The sequence below is a fragment of the Solenopsis invicta genome, chromosome 6 (assembly GCF_016802725.1).
Source record: "Solenopsis invicta isolate M01_SB chromosome 6, UNIL_Sinv_3.0, whole genome shotgun sequence".
Taxonomy (NCBI): domain Eukaryota; kingdom Metazoa; phylum Arthropoda; class Insecta; order Hymenoptera; family Formicidae; genus Solenopsis; species Solenopsis invicta.
In genome coordinates this window covers 11,484,613-11,504,652 of record NC_052669.1, presented here as the reverse complement: position 1 = coordinate 11,504,652, position 20,040 = coordinate 11,484,613, and the positions used below count along the sequence as shown (strand labels likewise).

Below are 20,040 nucleotides of genomic sequence, written 5' to 3'. Positions count from 1 at the left end.
CACGAATACGCATACATAAACTTTAATTTGCGTTCGGTTCCTCAACTTCCTTTCTTTAATATAAAAGGGTCCACAGAAATCAATACCGGTGTTAGTGAAAGGTAATGCTTTCCATACACGTGAAATCGGAAGATTTCTCATTTTATGCTCGATTGCTTGGGCATTGAATCAAAAACAGCGCAAACAAAAACGTATAATTTTGCATACTTGATTCCTGCCGTCAAGTAACCAGAATTTCTGACGAACGAGATGTAATGTTGTTAATATGCCGGGATGATGATATTTTTTTATGCGTTTTGCGATTGATACTGTCGGTCAAACGATGTCGACTTGGGAGTAAAATTTGGTGTTTTTGTGTAAAGGACATATTTGAAACTTGAAGTCGTCCTCCGACTCTGATTAGACCGGCGTCGTCTAGAAATAGATTCAAATTTGCAATTCTACTTGTATGACTTAAATTTTTATTTTTTAATTTTGCGATTTTGTCAGCAAACCGGATAATCTGTAGGCTTTTTGATATTCGAATTTCGGCCTCGTCTAATTCTTTTGCGTGTAGTGGACCGGAATATTCCTTAATAATCCGAAAACGAAGGCAATACGCTACAATTCTACGTAATCTGTAGGAAGAATATTTATTTATCAAACCGAATCGTTTAACTTTGTTGTTAAACAGATATTCTTTTTTAGTTCCGGTATTTCGATTGTTTGTGTGACTTTGTTTGGCCACTTGTTTTCATTTTTGACTAAGCACGAAGGCTCGGAAGACCACATTTTATTTTGTATAAACGCACGCGGTAATTGTCCTCTCGAAATCGCGTTCGCGGGATTGTCCTCGGACCGAACGTGAGAACCGACGAGTTTTTGTATTTCTGCGACTCGATTTGCCATATACATTTTGAGTAGGTAAGGCTGTGTTCCTATTTCCTATCCAATGCAACACAATCGTTGAATCGCACCAACAAATCATTTTGGCAGGGACAATGCCTTACTTACTTCACGATATAATCGCGCTAATAACAATGCGCCGCATAATTCAAGCCGCGGTATCGTAACGGTTTTCACCGGCGCGACCCGGGACTTGGCGCATAATAATCTTGTAATTATGTTTTCGTTTTTTCCGCTTGTCTGTACATACAAACACGCTCCGTAACCGACGTTACTCGCATCGCAAAATCCGTGTATTTGCATTTCCTCACAGTCTTCTCCAAATAATTTGCGTTTGAATGATACTTTATTGATTAATTATAGTTCTCTAGCAAATTCTGTCCACTCAGTATAGATGTGCTGTGGGACGGACTCATCCCAATGTAATTTACACCACCATATATCCTGCATAAGTTTCTTTGCATATAATATCACGGGGCCTAATAAACCTAATGGATTGTATATTTTCGCGATTTCCAAAAATATGTTTCGTTTAGTTATTTTTTTTTGGTAATTTTAATTGAATTTATTGAGTAATGTAATTTATCGCCATCTGTACTTCATGCTATTCCCAATGTTTTAAAAAATTGACCTTTATCAAACGTAAACCTTGCGTGTAATGCACTGGTCGCCAGATCAGTACGATAATACGCTTATCATTCGCAGCCTATTGCCGAATAGAAAACCCGCCTCGAGCAAGCAACGCGTTTACTTCGTCTCTAATTGTTCGCGCTTCCTCGATGCTGTCGGTTCCGGATAGCAAATCATCCACGTATAAATGAGATTTAATCACTTGCGCGGCGGTAGAAAATGCGTACGCTTCATCGTCAGCAAGTTTTTGAAGGACACGAATAGCAAGAAATGGCGAAAACAATACACCAAATGCAAGTTTATTAATTTGATACGTTTCCACATTGTTGTTTTTACGCCAAAAAATCCGTTCATAACGCCGAACATTTTCGTGTAACAATACTTGCAAATATATTTTTTCGATGACGTATTTATATGTACGGAATCGAATTAAGTGCAAAAATAATTTATCTTGAATTGTTGGTCCGACCATTAATACGTCATTTAGCGACACGCCGTTCTTAGATTTCGCCGGCGCGTCAAGCACTACTCGTAATTTAGTAGTGTTGCTGGTATCTTTAATTACGGCATGGTGAGGCATATAGCATCCATCATTGCTGAATTCTTTCGTTAACGAGATATGAACTAACTTTACGTGTTCTTCAATTACCCGCGTATACTCCTCTCGGAATGCCGAGTTCGTGTTGAATTGCGCTCTAATGATGCTAAACGATTAAGTGCCAATGTTCGCGATTCGCCAATACGTTGATTTGTCTTGCAAAACGGTAAACTAACTGTGTACCGTCCTGTATTATTGCGAGAAAGAGTCTTTACAAAATGTGCTTTGCATTCGATTTCCTCCTCAGAGTTTAATTTATCCTCCACGATTTCTTTGATTGTCCAAAATTTTGTTAATTGAGTTTCTAAATTTGTTAAGTAATATGCAAATTTTGAAGCGGCTTGCCAGGACGCGCCCCTGATGACCACCCATCCAAGACGCGTTTTTTGCAAATATAAATCGTCCCCTTCTGGTGACAAATTAATTCGATCGATGGAAACACAGACAAAGTCGCGCCCGAACCGATCAACAAATCGACCGTACGTGGTAGAAAAATCAGGGTCTGCTAATTTGATATTGGGAGAAATCTTTATCTCGTGGAAAGACCTCCGAGGGAATTAAATCCTCGATAGTTGGTATCGTTAAGCATGTCAATTTTTTGGAAAAACTGTTTCGCATTGATCGTATAGTCACATGCACGAGGCTCTTTGATTCCGTATTCAAGCTATGTATTGCACCGATGGATAAAGAATGTGCCATCACCGGCATGCCCAAGTATTTAACGAAGGACTCAGATATAAAATTTGCAGTGGCACACGTGTCTAAAAGAGCTCGACATTTAATTAAATTGTTTTTGCGGCCGCAGATATAAACTACAGCACTCCTTAATAATTGCGGTACAATTGCACGAGAAATCGTGGCTAAACTCGTGACTCTATTGTTCGTCGTATCGGTTATTCAATCGGTCTTGTCATTAGACGTCTCGGTACTGGATGCGATTGTTTTAACTGGCTTTGATAGATTGTCAAGGTGGAGAAGCGAGTTGTGTCGTTTTTGACAGATTGTGCAGTTAGAAAATTTGCACGGACTGTCGCGATGGGATCGAAGGCAACTGCAACACAACTTCGCATTCTTCACTGTTTCTATGCGCTTCGGCACAGGCAATTGTTTGAACGCATCACACATGTATAGCGGGTGTCGTTTAGTTTTGTATGCCACACAATTATGTGCCGAGTTGACTACGAACGCTTGATTCGACGGGTGTGTTCGGTTTCTTTTTATCGGGGGCTCGGCCGTGCTTTTATCTGACTCGCATAATTTTGTTCTTTTGCGTCTTGATGCACAGACCGCGGTTTTATATATAAACTCGTAAAATTGATCTAAAGTCGGGAGTTCGTCTCGGTCTAGCGTCGTCTCCCACTTATTCAATGTACCTTTCGGCAATTTACTCTCAAGCAAGTATACGATCATTTCGGATCCGACCGATACGCCTAACGCGGATAACGAAGCGAGATGTTGTTGAGTTTCATCCGCCAATTTAGATAAGCCGATCGTAGTTTCTTTGTCTAATACTGGTAAGTTTACAATGAGTCATAAATGCCGTTGAACTAAAATTCGTTTAACTTCATACGACCGCTCCAATAACTCCCATGCCTTCGCGTAACTTATTCCGTCTATCTTGAGTATTTTTACTTTATTAGCAGCTTCTTCCGTTAGTGCTGATCTCAAATAATGTAATTTGTCGATGTCTGTCAAATCTGTTTGACCGCCGATCATGCTACGAAACGCATTTTTGAATGACAGTCAACCTTCAAATTTACCATCGAAAGTGGGCAAAGGCGGCTGAAGCAATTTGATTCGCCGTTTTTTTGTAGTGGCTATAGAATCCGCGCTGTCGCTCTGAGATTCATGACTTGATGTACCGGCATCCGAAGTATTCGCAATGTTCACGATGTTTCCGACTCTAGCCGCAAGATCATAATATTTCAGCCGATCTTGAATATTTAAATACTAGTCTGGATAAATATCACTCGGATCCAACATCGCAAGCTCGTCATTATATTCTTCAAACGCGTGAAACAAGTCCGTTAAACGGGCAATTCGGAGCTTTAATGCAGCACTGTCAAATGCACTTTTGTCGAAGATACTTGATAGATTTGTAATCTGAGACTTCAGTGAAGTACGTTTTTGCAAGAGAAATTTAATTCTATCAGGCATTGTTGCGGCCAAAATAAATTGAAATCGAACGACTTACTTTACGTGTAAATACTCAATGCTCTCTGCTCCCGGCTTGGACTCTTCCGCTAGTGTGAGCCAGCCAGCCAATGCCGTACTCGTCTGACGAAGATTGACTTCTCTGAGGACGCTGCAATTCGCCGTATGAATCCGCCAATCACTTGGAAATCTTATTTACACTTGGTGTCGCAACTCAGAGTCCGCGAGATTTCACAGGAGGCACCAAAATTTGTTCAGTGGGAAACACTTAGACTTCACGCATTGGATTTCTTGAACGTTTTATTTTTACAATTGCACAGTTTAAACAAGTTATTATAGTTTTTATTTTAATTCACACGTGTATTCACCACGTACTGCGAAACGATTGGAGGAGCACGCGTGTGTCCAGAAGGGCGTATTCACTGCGACAACGCCGAGAGGCAGTAGTCCTGAGTCCGTGAGGATGTTGCCGTGGGACCGCTGTCTTGAGTCGTAGAATTGTGAATACAATAACCTTGTGAGCGTGTCTCTTTCTTGACCGCGGAGGATTACTTGCGTGCACGTCTTTACAACAACGCGTTTTCTCCGTCTCGGCAGCGTTAAAGGGCAGCCGCCCTAAGTCCACGAGGACGACGCCGTGGAGCGATGCAACGCGACTACGCGACCCTGCGTCTTGATCCGTAATTGATCTTGACTTCAAAGAGAACGGCAAATGGCTTGCGTGATATTGCACTCGCGATAATTCGTAAATTCAAGAATACGTAATTACTCGTCTGCTCAGCTCTGCGGTCGAGGACGTAATGAAGCCGAGGCGCGGATTCGGGACGAAAGAAACTGATATTGAATTGCAATTATTTTTAATGAAAAGACGTGCGCTTGGTGACAAGAAATCTCGAGGCGCACGTCCGCGTGGTAACAGGCAATCCCGAGGTGCAAAATCCCTTGAATTGACCGGGACTCCTCTTTTGTTTTAATCGCGCCGCGCTACCCGTCTATCGTTCGCTCTCGTTGACATATGCATACATTTGCACACGTGTTTGTGTGAGTGCGTGCCTTGCTTTATGATAATTATGTTCGCATGTGTGTATGTGGGTGTCGTGCACGTCACGCCTGTGTGAATGTACGTTTGTACTTAACAAATTGTGTTGCGTTTATGTTTGACGAGATAAGATATGAACTTGACGGTGTCAAAATTGATCGCAATAGAAACGTGGACATAACTAGCTTACTCAAAAACTATGTACCGTTGTTATCCGACAAAAGCGTGATTCTACGAAATGCCGGCTGGGAAGAACAGTTGACTACCGCTGATGGCTTCATCTTTTGTGTTCCGCTCTACGTGCTGTTGGGATTCTGCGAGGCTTACTGTCGAGAAATGTTCAACGCTCGTCACGAATTGATCTTGATACAAGCGTGCAATGATAACAATTGCCTGAAGGGCAATTCAGCGGTAAAACCTGTGATAGAATTGTTTCAAAATTAGTGGCGAATGTCACACGTGATATTGAATGAGATAAATAAACTTTCAATGCTGCGCACATTGGAGAGCGGACGATATCTTAGCATGGCTTTTCGTTCGTGGGATCTTTACGAGTATCCGCTTTTGCAACGTACGATCAAGCACTCATGGCCTATCAAGACTGCTACTCAACTCGAGAAGCCGCGATACGTCATCTTTGCTCTGCAAACCGGTCGAAAAAACATAATGTCCGAGAACACAAGCCGATTCGACCATTGCAATTTAATTAACGTGAAACTGTACTTGAACTCTGATAGTTATCCTTATGAAGGTATGAATTTAGATATTAGTTAAAATAGATAGGCTATTCTGTATGACATGTATGCACGTTTCTGCAAAACCTACCTCGGATACGAGTATCTCGAGCCGAATCTCACTGTGACGAACTTTATACGTCACGGTCCTTTCATAATAATAGATTGTAGTTAACAAATTAAATCAATCAAGAGCGCAACCGTTGACGTGCGATTGGAATTTGAGACAAAAGATAACGTGCCAGAAAATACTAATGCCTATTACTTGATAATACATGATCGTGTGATTCAGTACAACCCGTTGACAAACATTGTGTGCAAAATCACTTAATTCCACGCATATATATTATACGATACATCGACGTGGACCACAGTCTTCGTTTCGACCGCAACATGTCCGTGCCGACGTTCATGGATCTGCAAGGTTTCCCCCTTGGACGATTAAGTGGTTTCATCATAAAAGTATTTGCTGCTCTTAGAGAAGGAAACGTTCTCGCGCATTATATCTTTGACAGTCCCCAGCCATGGGATTGGCTGATGAAATCCGAAAAATCTTGCGTCTCTTGGCTTGCTGCCTGTCATCATAGGCTAAGATAAGGCACCAACGGGGTGGTTCCGTACCAGAAAGCGAGACAAATGATTACAACTGCAGTATTGGGTACTGAAAATCCTGACAACAAGGAGATTGTATACGTTAAAGGGCACGAGAAACGAGAATGGCTGGGAGAATTGATTCTGGACAGTTAGCGAGAATACGCATACATCGAGAGTCTGGATGTGGATTACGAAGACGTGGATAATCTGAATAATCTAGATGATGCTAATACTTTTCAATGTGAGCAACACCGTACGAATAAACATTGTGCTTTACAAAATGTATTCAAACTTTTTAATTGGTGGACACAATTGCATGAATAAACATACGTAATCTACGAGATACGTTTTTTTTTATTCCTTTCCCCTCCATTACATCGACGTTTCTCCAACGTTATATCATGTTTTTCACGTTTAGTTTAACGTTTTTTCATGTTTAGTTTAACGTTTCTCTAACGTTATTTGATGTTTTTCACGTTTAATTTAACATTTTTCATGTTTAGTTCAACGTTTCTCCAACGTTATTTTATGTTTTTTTCACGTTTAGTTTAACGTTTTTCATGTTTTGTTTAACGTTTGTCATGTTTAATTTAACGTTTTTTTCATGTTTCACGTTTCATGTACGTCATGTTTCATGTACGTTACTTTTTAACGTTCCTGTACAGCGTTGCCAGACCTCAAAAAAACGTGTCGTGACACGTTCGAGCGATAACGATAATGAATGATTGTTTGATAGAGGGGGAAAGTTCCCACCCACACGTTTACAATTGCAGAAGCTTTAATCTTCCTACAAACGTCGCAATTTATGATCAGTTTTGAATCAGTCGCTCGTTCAAACGCTTCTGAGACAACGCATCTTTCTCGATATAAACAATGGCAAACTATTACGTTCCGATCCAGACTAAAGCGTGCGAGAGATCGTAAGCATCTATACATTTAAATTACGTTTTATACAATTATTGTACGTTTTACTCATCTCTCTGTTTCTTTTTCAGCACGTCTTTGGAATCGCGGTGCGCATTTTGGGCAAAAGGTTCTCGCTAACCTTGTAATTTACCGACTTTCCGCGCACGGATTAGCTCGTCGGGTTCTTGGTGCTAGATCGCGAAAATGGTTCGACGTGGGAGAAAGGAAGGTTGGCGGTGTGTCTTAAAATACCACACGCGAGATATGGTGTTAAATCGACATATATTTTAGCTGATGGGACGGACAATATATACACGGTAATATACGAGTACATACATCTATATATCTATTTACACAAGTGTCGACGCGCTTTGATCGTCGCCGGATCGTACAACGGTCTACCGGTGTAGGCTTCGCGAGGGCGCGGTCTACGGCCGACGTGCCGTGCTTCGTGACGCAATGGGCGTGGTTTCGCGGTACGGTCTGCGGGTTAGCCGTCGTGTCGCGGTTCTCGCGGGCGGATCGACTTTCCGCGCGGTATGGCGGTTGCGACGGGATCGTCGCAGGTAGGCTGGACGCGCGGCACCCCGTCAAGTAACTTGACCCGGGACCCCGAACACGGCGGTCGCGGTTTGGGTGGGTGTCGCGAGGTGAGGGGGGTAGCCTCCGAGTCGCCGAGGACCGGCTCGTTGACCAAGACTCTTGGTGTTTGAGCGGGTCTCGGTTCGTAGAAGCTGGTGTATTTGGAATGAGTTTGCGTCGGAGGCGGAGTACCCTCTCGCCGCGGCCAAGCACTCTTTGACCGGGTTTCCGACTTCGGGAGCAGGATATCACCAACCCAGCAGATCGTTCGGAAAGCTGGTCGGTGACGGAGTCGCTGTTTCTCGTCGCGGTGGCCCTATTTATACCGAGCGACTCCGCTCGCCTCCGTTATCTTTTCGGCGCTTGACGGCAGAGTCGTCGGGGTAGGGAGGACCGCGTGTCCTCCGAGTGCGCGCGCGCGCCGACTCAGCGCGTGCGATAGCTTGGCGCGTCTCCTCTGGCGGTATTTTGTCGCCAGGCGGTATCGCGGTATTCGGATTCTTAAAAACGAGTGCCCGAGGCACCTCCGGTTATGGTCCGGCGGCCTTTTCGGCCGATGTCCGCCGGGGCGATACTTCATACGGGGTGCATCGTCACAACCTTAACATCCTACAAATGGATTGATGTTGCTATCATGGTGGGACCTGTTTCCTGCTTTGTAGAAATGTCGATTGGCGATACGCGCGACGATCGGATCGTTTTACCTTATAAAACATGAAAAGCTCTGATCAAGAGACGTGTGGATATTGAGCGACTCGCCCGAGTCAGAGGCATCATCGTTAACGATTTACGAACTTTACGTGCAACTCGTAAAACTGCGCGATGAAAATATTGTTAAATTAACGTTGCGCGATGCTTGTATGTATCTAAAGACTGTGCTATTTATATTCAACTTGGAACATTGTGTCAAGCACATGTATTGTACTATATGTTACATCGAAACACGATTACTGCCACTAAAAAATATAAATATTTAGTAAATTTATTGCGCATGAATTGTATCATCAATAAACGCGAAGCGATACGTATGTTGGACAGATCTTACGATACGAATTCACAAATCGAGTGCGAATTAATAGCTTACGCTAATGGTACTATTGTGAACAAAGCATTACATGAACAATAAAAAGGATTTTAAAAAGTATGCTGTTTAAAATATATTTGAAAATCTATCCTTATCCATCGTTTCCTATTTTCTTAGTAAATAATGCGCGAGATAGTAGACATTAAGGAAGCGCGCGAAAGAAACAAACGGGCGGGGAGAGTGAACGCGCAAGCATGCGCTTGACCGCATACAAGAAAAGCGAGCGAGCGAGCGAGGACGGGAGAGCGCATGTATGAGCGTCAGCGGGATGGTGGGTGGCAGCGGACCCCGCGTAAGACCGTGCGCATTTCTCCCTGCACAGCAAAATTGGGCCAGGGTATTTTCTCAAAAGAGAGAAGCGTACGAGAAGAGCGAGAGAAATTGAGGGAAAAAAGATAGACGATTACGTCACAGATGGCAGCGGTGAAGGCGGATCTCCCCGGATCTCCCCGCACCATGAAAATTTGACCGCGTTATTTTTTTGAGACAAAACTCTCCTCGACGCTTCCCTCTTGCATCATCTAAATATTGTTTCAACGTGCAGCAGCCGGACTATCGGCGCTTATCTTTACTAAAAAAGATACCTTGCAAGATTAGACATGCCACTGGGCGGCAACCGCATACGAAACAGAACTCACGTAAACAAATCTAAATATTATTTCAACGCGTCATTAGCACAGTCGAAAGAGCTGTTCGGCTCTTTTCTCTTGTATCTGCCTTGACCAAAAATTATTAGAAGGTAGCGAGCGGGGCGGCGGCGGGCCCCGCGGAAATAGCCGCGCACATCCCCACAAAATATTTGCCATCGTATCGCTTATCTCCCCCCTCCTTGTGATAACAGACATTTCCGATTTCAAAAGTACAGTCATACCCACCTCCTTGCAGTGTGATTTATTATGTTTATGTAAACAGAAGGATAAGTACATGGTCCATGTTTACATTAAACGATCAGTTGCCTCCACGCGGCACATTTTAAAGTCGGGTTTTGGTCGGGTTTCGGTCAAGAACATGGTCCTCGAATCGTTATCACTGTTTATTTAAACATTAATTACACAGAACTACCGGTTAAGTTCATACACGTGTCCCCGTTTAAATCCCCCCTCACCCCACCCCCACCCCGGTTTGATCCACCCGCGTGACATCGTCTCCGGTTGGGCCCCCCGCAAGACCCGAAAAATTCCCCCTCACCCCATACGCGGCACATTTCAAAAATATCAAGTTTCGGTCAAGAACATGGTCCTCGTGTTATCACTGTTTATTTAAACATTGATTACGCAGAACTACCGGTTAGGTTCACCTGCGTGTTCCCGTTTAAATCCCCCTCTTCCCCTCCCCACCCGGTTTGGTCCACCCGCGTGACCTTATTTCCGATTAGGTTCCCTCGCGCGACCTGAAATATTCCCCCCCTTTCCCGCACTCCTCTGAGATCCCCGAGTTAGAATCCGCTATTGCATTCTACTTTCCCTCGGCAAAGTACGTTGCGAACCGTTCGTTCATTCGTTCGTTCGAGCCTTTGATTCAATACTAGTGTCGCAAGAAATTATGACGTTTATTTGAGGATTAATGCTTTTGCATTTTTAAAGGAAAGCTTCCCCCTCTTTTCAACAATTTTATCATTGTCGTTGTTATCGCTTGCACATGTCACGACACGTTTATGCTTCTGCATTTTTAAAGGAGAAGAAAGGCTTCTCCCTCTTTTTCAAATAATTACATCATCGTCGTTATCGCTTGTACATGTCACAACACATTTTTTCGCGTTCCGGCAACGTTGTACAAGAACGTAATGTTGAACATAACGTACATGACGTACGTGAAACATGAAACGTGAAAACGCTAAATGAAACATGAAAAACATGTATAAGAACGTTAAACGAAATATGAACAACCTATATAAAACATAAAGAAAACGTTGGAGAAACGTTGATGTAATCGCAGAGAAAGAAATAAAAAACGTATCTCGTATATTGCGTATGTTTATTCGTGGTTAGCTGACCCACCAATTGTAAAGTTTGAATACATTTTGTTTAGCACAATGTTTTTATTTACGGTGTTTTCCACATTATATAGTATTAGTAGTATCTAATTTATTGAGAGAATCCACGTTTTCTTAATCCACATCCAAGGTCTCGATGTACGAGCAATCTCGCTGATCGACCTAAATTAAATCCCTTAGCCATTCGTTTCTTGTGCCTTTTGACGTATATGATATTGCCTTTGCCATTTTTAATACCCAGTACTGCTTCTGTGTTTAATTGTCTTGCTTTTCTGTACGGAACCGTCCTATCGTTCTATTGTAAGCTGTGGTGAAAAGCATTCAACCAGGATACGCAGGACCTTTCGGATTTCGTCAACAATTCCCATGGCTTGAGACTCTCAAAGATGTAATAAAAAAGAACGTTGCCTTCTCTGAGCGCTGCAAATTCTTTTACGACGAAATTTCTTAATCGTTCAAGGAGGTAACCTTGCAGATCCACAAACGTCGGAACGAGGCATGTTGCAATCGAAAGACTGTGGTCTACGTCAATGTATTGTAGATTATATATGCGCAGAATTAGGTGATTTTGCGCACAATGTTTGTTAACGGGTTATACTGAATCACGCGATTGTGTATTATGAGTGCATACGCGCCAGTGTTCTCCGGCACGTTATCTTTAGTATCGAATTCTATTCGCACGTCAACGGTTGCGTTTTTAATCGAGTCAACTTGCCAACTACAATCAATTATTACGAATGGACCTCTGTTTAGAAAGTTGGTGACAGTGAGATTTGGCTCAAGATACTCGTATCCAAGGTAGGTTTTGCAGAAACGCGCGTACATCTCGTATAGAATAGCCCATCTGTTTTTGGCAAAATCAAGATTTATTTCGATGTAGGGATAAGATTCAGAATTCAAACAGAGTTTCGCGTTGGTCAAATTGCAATGATCAAATCGGCTCGTGTCCTTAGACATGTTATTTTTTCGACCGGTTTGCAGAGCGAAAATGACGTATCGCGGCTTCTCGAGCTGAGTAGCAGTCTTAATAACCCACGAATGCTTAGTTGTGCATTGCAATAGCGGAAATTCGTAAAGATTCCATGAGCGAAAAGCCATGCTGAGATATCGTCCGCTCTTGAAAGTGCGCAGCATCGAAAGTTTATTTATGTCACTCAAGAGCACGTGCGGCATTTGCCACTGAATTTTAAACAACTCAAGAACGAGCTCCAACGCCGAAATGCCCTTTAGGCAATTGTTATCGTTGCGCGCTCGTATGAAGATTAACTCGTGACGAGCATTAATCACTATGCGTCTATAATTTTCGCAGAATCCCAATAGCACGTAGAGCGGGACACAAAAATTAAAATAATTGTTGGCGGTAGTCATCTATGTTTCCCAGCCAGCATTTCGCAGAAACACGCTTTTGTCGGATGACAGAGTTACATAGTTTTTGAGCATGCTGGTTATGTCCACGTTTCTATTACAATTTTTACGCCGTTCAACTTGTATCTTATCTCGTCGAACATAAACGCAACACAATTATTTCCTAATACCACGTGCCGCCAAGAAGCATCCATTTGGAGACAGTACAATTAGACACAAACCCCTCACAGTGCTTGAACAAAAAAAAATTCACCAGCCGCTATGATTGGCTGTGTCCAAATGGATGCTTCTCGTCGTCGCCGGCCCCCTCAGGTCTTTTCTTTTTAGTAATTTTTCCCTCGACGTATATGAAGTTCTTGTACGGCAATACAAATCTTGTTGTTGTATGGGTATTCTTATCTCTGTGCTTCTTATCGCTGTGCCCGTACGTTATGTTTGCATATGGCGAATAAGCGTGGGTTTCAATCTTGACGATTCGATCGTCAAAGATCGGCTTGTCTCCGACGTTTAGAATATCAGTCATTTTTTTTAAGATTTTTGTACCGCAAATCCCAGTAAATGTAAAAATTTTGATTGCTGAGCTTCTTCTTTTCAGTTGAACGAGTCGGATTATCAATTGATGATGTCACCGTCCTTGTAAAGAATGCGTTATCTTTCCGTACACGCTCGGCTCCACTCAACACAAGCATCTCATGTGTCGCGTTATCGTTTTCGAACGTGCAACCTAACTGTAATCTCTTCTCCTCAAAAGTCCAACAATCGTCTGTTTTGATCGACAACTCATATGGTGAGAGTCGTAATGCTCCATACGATTACTGGAAGGTAAATGATCTAATTTGACTTTTGTACTAAGCTTATATCTTGAAGGCACGCTCGGCGAAAATTCATGAATCGTATGCACACGCGCACCGTTGATGTATGCACCCGCAGTTACACTGCATTCGATACGAACTATATTTACGTTAATTATGTTAATTAATTTGTCCAATTCATACCATCTACGCGGCTACAGTATGCGCTTCGAGAATTCCAGCAGCGATTTAATGCTGTTTGGTTTGTTAAAGTTTATTTTGTAGGCGCATCTAATCTTGCACTTCATTGTGTTATAATTTGCACGAATCATTATCGGGAGCTCTCCTTCCTCGCTGTCATCACGCCGATATCGCCGCGGACAACTAGCATGTCACCGCGTTGCGACGTTTCTGCAAAATTGTGCGTTTCAAAAATTCGTTTATGACCGGCAGCTTGTACGATCCTTCGGGTATCGTAATCTCCACATCGTCTTTGTCAAATAGAATTTATTGTTCGAGGCGTTCACATTCGGTGTTATAAGTTTCAAAGAGCATTAGACCGAATTCGTATCGGTTAAATCTATTGCCGGAGAGTAATTTGCAGCGATAACGCTGCTCTTTCCGCTCAGCGTTAGCGTAAACTACATGATGGGAAAAAACGTTGGACAAATACTGAGACTTTGCGGTACCTCGTCGGTCTTTTAAAGGTCGGCAGTTTGTAAAAATCGTAAGCATATTTGTCCGCAGAAATTTTGATTGTACGTCTGATAGGATGTTCGATTGTAACATTGCACCAGATCTCGAGGCGGTTGAAGATTACCAAAGCTATCGAAATAAATTACGCCGTTGCTCCTTTTTACGTATGCGACTCAGTGCGTCCCAGAGCTCGTGGTATCGTCTAGATTGACGATAACGCTTTCGTTTTTTTTTGTACGCCACTGGTCGGTAAAGCATTACGCATGTATACGCCCCTAAAATATGGTATGCGCATACGTTTCGCCAGATAGTTCAATTGCACATTGGTGGTCACTCCCTCGGGCATTTTTATCGTTTTTTTTTCTTTGCTGATACTTCTTGTCCACATTTATATGGTCCAAGATACCATCCTCGTCCGCCCTTATACGGAGCAAGATAAAACCCGCGACCTTGTTCCATAGCGCGATTGTGACGTTGCAGCTTCTCGAACTGACGTTACGCGGCTTTGCCGGCGTTTACCGCTTTTGCTACACCTGCCGCTCCACCGATCAAAGATCCGAGAACGCTTAACATTGGCAGGATCGGTAACACGCCGCCTCGTTTCGTTGACGGAAGTATTCGTTTTTTTTTATTGTTTTCTTCTTTTTCGTCTTTGTTTTTAAAACCCATGCCGATTTCGGTCTTGGCTTTCATTGCTGCCCAAACGGCTACTGCGGCGGCTTTCTCATCAACAGTCGAATCTTTTGCAATAACGCGTCCCAGCGCTTTATCGGCGAACACCTTGTCCGCCGCGTGTCTGTCAACAAGTTTGTTGCTTTCAGAATACGCAATATCGTGTTTGCAACACGCCGCGTCAAATGGATTTACGCCTCTGTCGTCTCTGGCTAATCATTTCTTCAGGCAAGTTCTCGGACCACAAAACTGATAGCCGGGGATATGTAACTTGAAAGGAAGTGCGTTTATCGCTTAATTCAGCAGACCTCCGACGCAGCCTTCGCTCGACGCTGACATTCGCCGCAATCCTTTATCTTCGTTGCCGGACCGTCGACATGCATCCGCTGCCAGAGTTGATTGTAATGCTTCTCACAGCGACGATACGTTTGAATCTTCGGGTCCGCCTGCATATGTTTTGGAAGCCGTTCCCAAACGTGGTCGATGTAGTTACCGTATAAGCGTAAAAGTACGGTTTTTGGTATATATTCCAACTGCTCCCAGATAACAAAATGCGCGCATAGTGAGTTCACGGAGCGCGCATGCCGTGCGGATTATCGGCACGGTGTGAGCTCACCGCATCCGACAGATGCGTCATCATATGAGACTCATATTGGTCGCACGTTTGCGGTACTCATGGGTGCGAGCGATATGAGCCTCAAATGCGTTCTCCAAATGAGACTCATATTGCTCGCATGCATGCATACGGCACTCAAAAATTCTAATCATTGCCCATTTTTTTCACGTACTTTTAATGCATTATATATCAATATTTTTATGCATTTTTTTCTGATTTACAATTAAAAATTAACATTATTATATACAATCTTTAATAAATTAGCATTAAAAATATTAAAAGCATAAAAAGTACTTCAAAAAAATGCGCAGTGATTGGAAGTTCATATAATATTTTGTAAATTTGTTAATATATGGGAGGGTCTTGTTTTATCACATTGCAATTGACCACTGCATCCATTCACAGCAAACGGTATCTAGAATTTTTTTACTGTTTAAGCACTGCAGTGAATGGTGGTCAATCGCAACATGGTTAAAAGAAAAATTAACATGTACACAATTAATATTTTGATATTATTTTCAAGAGAATTTTACTTTAATGAAATTCTAATTCAAAATTTAGTTACAAAGATATTTGAAGTTAAAAATACATACATTTTTGTAGAATTAAGCCTATAATAATTAGAGATTGTATATTCTAAAATTTTAATTTAAATGTAAGTAAATGATAGTTTTTTCAATTAGCAATATCTGCAAATATCTAACATATTTTATATATGTTCATAAAACGAACCGTCCATACACCTCTTCGAGGGAACTTATAAAATAAAATATGCGAGGTCTATCAACAATAAAATATGAAATGCTTGCTCTCGTATTGTTTCCAATGTTTGGCAATATTATCCCACAATTTCCTAGAAACAAAGAAAAGAATAATATATAAAAATGAAAACATTTACAATATGAAAACCGAGTTTGATAATTTTACAAATATTCTACAAATATTATTTTGTTATAGTCAACGTTGCAAATACACTGTACTACGAAATTAAAATTTACCTTCATACTTGAATCATATAAATAATAAGTCAATATAAAATAAAAAAAGAATTAACAAATTGAAATTGTTTTATCGGTTTTATTACAATTGCTCTTGTAATATTGTAGAAAATATAAATAATTTTAATTATTTACTTTTATACTCTACGATCTTGGTAGTAGTTGTTGAACCAGAAGTTCTAATTTACCACTGTTTGGCAATATTATTCCACAATTTCCTAGAAACAAAAAAAAGAATAATATATAAAAATTAAAATTCACAAGTATGAAAATCAAGTTTGATAATTCTACAAGTATTCTACATTTTATCATTTAATCGTTATAGAAAATTAATTTGCCTTTACAAAAATTTAATAAAGTTTATTAATAACAATAATAATCATAATAATAAGTAAAATTTCGTAATAATAAAAAATTAGTACTTATAAAATATTTTGAGAAGAAAGCGTTTAAAAATTATTGAAATAGAAATGCAAATTAAAAAGTTAGGTTATGTAAAATATATTATACTTATATCAAGTAATAAATATACTACACATAAAAGCAAATTTAAGACCCAGACTTTAATTAATTACCTGAGGTTTTTTTATCCACGGAGATCCGATATTATGTAAAATACTCCAGTTCAATGTAAAAATATTACATATAAAAACACGGCACTTGCAAAGTATTACACTACTACCACTGACCATGACCACTACACTCAACTGGCTCAATTGCACTGTCGATGACGAGTCATGATGACCGTTACGGCATGGAGAACCATGTACCATCGAAATGCATACGCAGAAGCTTTTTGCTGCGATTTGTTGGCTAAAGTCGCGTGACTTTATTGAAAATTTTAAATTAATGAATGCAAATAAAAATCAGAAAATATCAGAAAAAATCAAAATATCAAAATCAAAGATAACATGTTATATTTAATCATACAATGATCGTTTTCTTACTCATAAAATGCAATAAAAATATAGTTTTACTAATAGTTTTTTTCTCATAAGTCAAATTTTCTCTTTGTATAATATTTTTGTATAATTTATTATACACAGTACATTTAATACATTCTCACATAGTCTCATATACAATATATTTAAAATTTTTTCAGATTTTATTTGCTTATAAAAAAATTGTCACTTAAAAAAAATAAAGAAAAAATTAATTTTTCTACAATTTTTTCTCTATTTTTCAGATTTTCTCCTTTTACATATTATACGTAAATTGTGTTTTTACATACACAGCATTTTTATGTCTTATACAATTTATTTTCTCATATTTTTATTTTTGCTTACAAAGAAAGATTAGATTTTTTCATCCAGTTCTGTGATTTCACGGTTCTTAAGATTTGCAAATCTTAAAAATTCCGTAAAATTACGGTAAGTTATAGATGAAAATTTAAAAAGATTATAATTTGGAAAATTAAAATGAGAAAACCAGAAAACACGGTATAAAATTGTTTTCTTATACTTATTTTTCAAACTATTTTTTAATTTTTGTCTATAATTTATCGTAATTTTATAAGATTTTAAATCTGCAAACTTTGTAATAAAATTACAATTGGATAAAAAAAATTAGTTTTTTTTACAAACGAATAAAAAAATTTGAAGATTGTGAAATAAATTTTATGAGATATTCTAAGAAAGTATAATACTAAATGCTGTGTATGATGAAATATGAAAAAATACAATATATTTGAAAGAACAAAATTTTTAAATGAGGGAGAAAAACTTATATATATTTTCTTCATTTATTTTTATAAGAAAATGATCATTCAATGAGTAAATATGGTATATTATTTAAGAAATTATAAGATATTTTTAAATAAACATAAGATATTTTTTGAAAAATTATGAAAAAATTTTTTTATCAGAGTTACGCGTGCTCCCATCACATCGTGAGGGCAGCGTGATACGTTCTTGTGTGCACGGCGGGATTATCACGTTACCCTCACGTTCCCATCACAGCGTGATTGCATTATACGAGCTTTTACGCGTACATGCATGCGCCCATCACATTGTGAGGGCACTGTGATGCACTTTTGCACGCACAACGTGATCATCACGTCGTGAGGATAACGTGAACTCACGAATTGTTATCTGGGCTCAGCGCTCAGATCAAGAATATTGCAGAGATGTGACAGCGCGAGAAACATTTTTGATACTGAGCAATTCAAGGTTTCGCACATCTATAAATTGGTGCGCGAGGCCGGGCGCGAGACGGTTGACGCAATCGCCAAGATAATTCGAGAGAGTGGGAGATGTCCGAAAAATTTGCAAACTGATATGGGCAAAGAGTTTTACAACGCCGATGTGCAGAAAAAACATGACATTAATCATTATTCTACATATTTGGTTTTAAAAGCATCTATAATCACGGAAAAAAAAGATTAGTTGCAACAGCAAGATTTTGGGTATGCCAGCTAAATTTTAGTCGTAACATATGGATACCTAAAATTTTAGCAGCATGGCCAATTTTAATTAGCTGTAAATATTGTAGGTAAGAATTACAAGAATTTAGCTACGACAGTCATTTTAACGGGTGGCTACAGTATAACGTGTTGCAACGATTGATACATAATTTTATAAGGGGGACGCGAATTTAGGTGCTTTTGATAATAATTTAGGTGCCATTATAAATCCAACCTTGAATTCAGAGCTAAGATTGGGTCCACGACACTTACTTCAGTTTGCAATATTAATTATTAGGGTTAGCTATGACAGTCATTTTAACGTGTAGCTACAGTAAAACGTTTCATCGGTTAATACATAATTTTACATGAGAGATGCAAATTTAGGTGCTTCTGATAATATTTTAGGTGCCATTGCAAATCCAACCTTGAATCCAGAGCTAAGATTGTGTCCATGACATCTACTTCAGTTTGCAATATTATTTATTAGGGTTAGGTTTCAAAACGTCCTTTCCGAGAAAAACTTTACTCAAAATACATAGAACACATAACGCATAGTATATTATATCGAGTAAAATTTTCCGGTGAGAAGATGTTTTGGAATGTAGCTTACATCTTAGGTCCTATTTTTGAGCACATAGGAATAATTTTCGCATAAACAAATAGCAGAAGAGTCAATGGAAAAATAGCATTTTATTATATTCATAGGCGAAAGTTATTCGACAGTTAAGTGTTTAAAAACAGAATCTTGTCCTATTATAATTTACAAAAATTATTTCTATGTGTTTAAAAATAGGATCTAAAAGCTAAGCTACATTCCAAAACATCCTCTCAGAGGAACATTTTACTTGATATAGTATACGATACGTGTACTATGTATTTCAAGTAAAGTTTTTCTCGGAAAGGATGTTTAAGATATATAGAAATAAATAAATCTGTAAATACATATAAAACACATTATATTTGTTCATAAAAAAGAAATATATTATATATATGTAACATAAATTTTATATATAATATGTATATATACGAGGTGTGATCAAAAAGTAAGCTGACTTTTTGAATTTCGCGCGCTCTGTACACTCTAATTTCAAAAATTTTTTTTGTGTTGGTACACTCGTCACGATCATATGTTCACAGTTTTGACTATATAGCATGTGTTGTTTTTATGTGAGAGGCATAAAGGTTAGACTCGTGTTTGCGTGCTCGGCGATTTTTTGCTGTTGAAAATAATGGAGCAGAGAGTTTGTATTAATTTTTGTGTAAAAAATGGTATTAAGTGTTCAAAAACTCTTGAAATGT

At 39.6% G+C, this 20,040-nt stretch overlaps 1 long non-coding RNA gene across 1 annotated transcript; it reads right to left on the bottom strand.

The window, feature by feature from the left end:
* Positions 1 to 15,911: 15,911 nt before the first annotated feature.
* LOC105203563 lies at positions 15,912 to 17,286 on the bottom strand. Its single transcript, XR_851170.2, has 3 exons — positions 16,913 to 17,286; positions 16,473 to 16,555; positions 15,912 to 16,192 (listed from the first exon to the last, which is right to left on the bottom strand). It is a non-coding gene; the product is annotated as an uncharacterized LOC105203563 (long non-coding RNA).
* Positions 17,287 to 20,040: the final 2,754 nt, after the last annotated feature.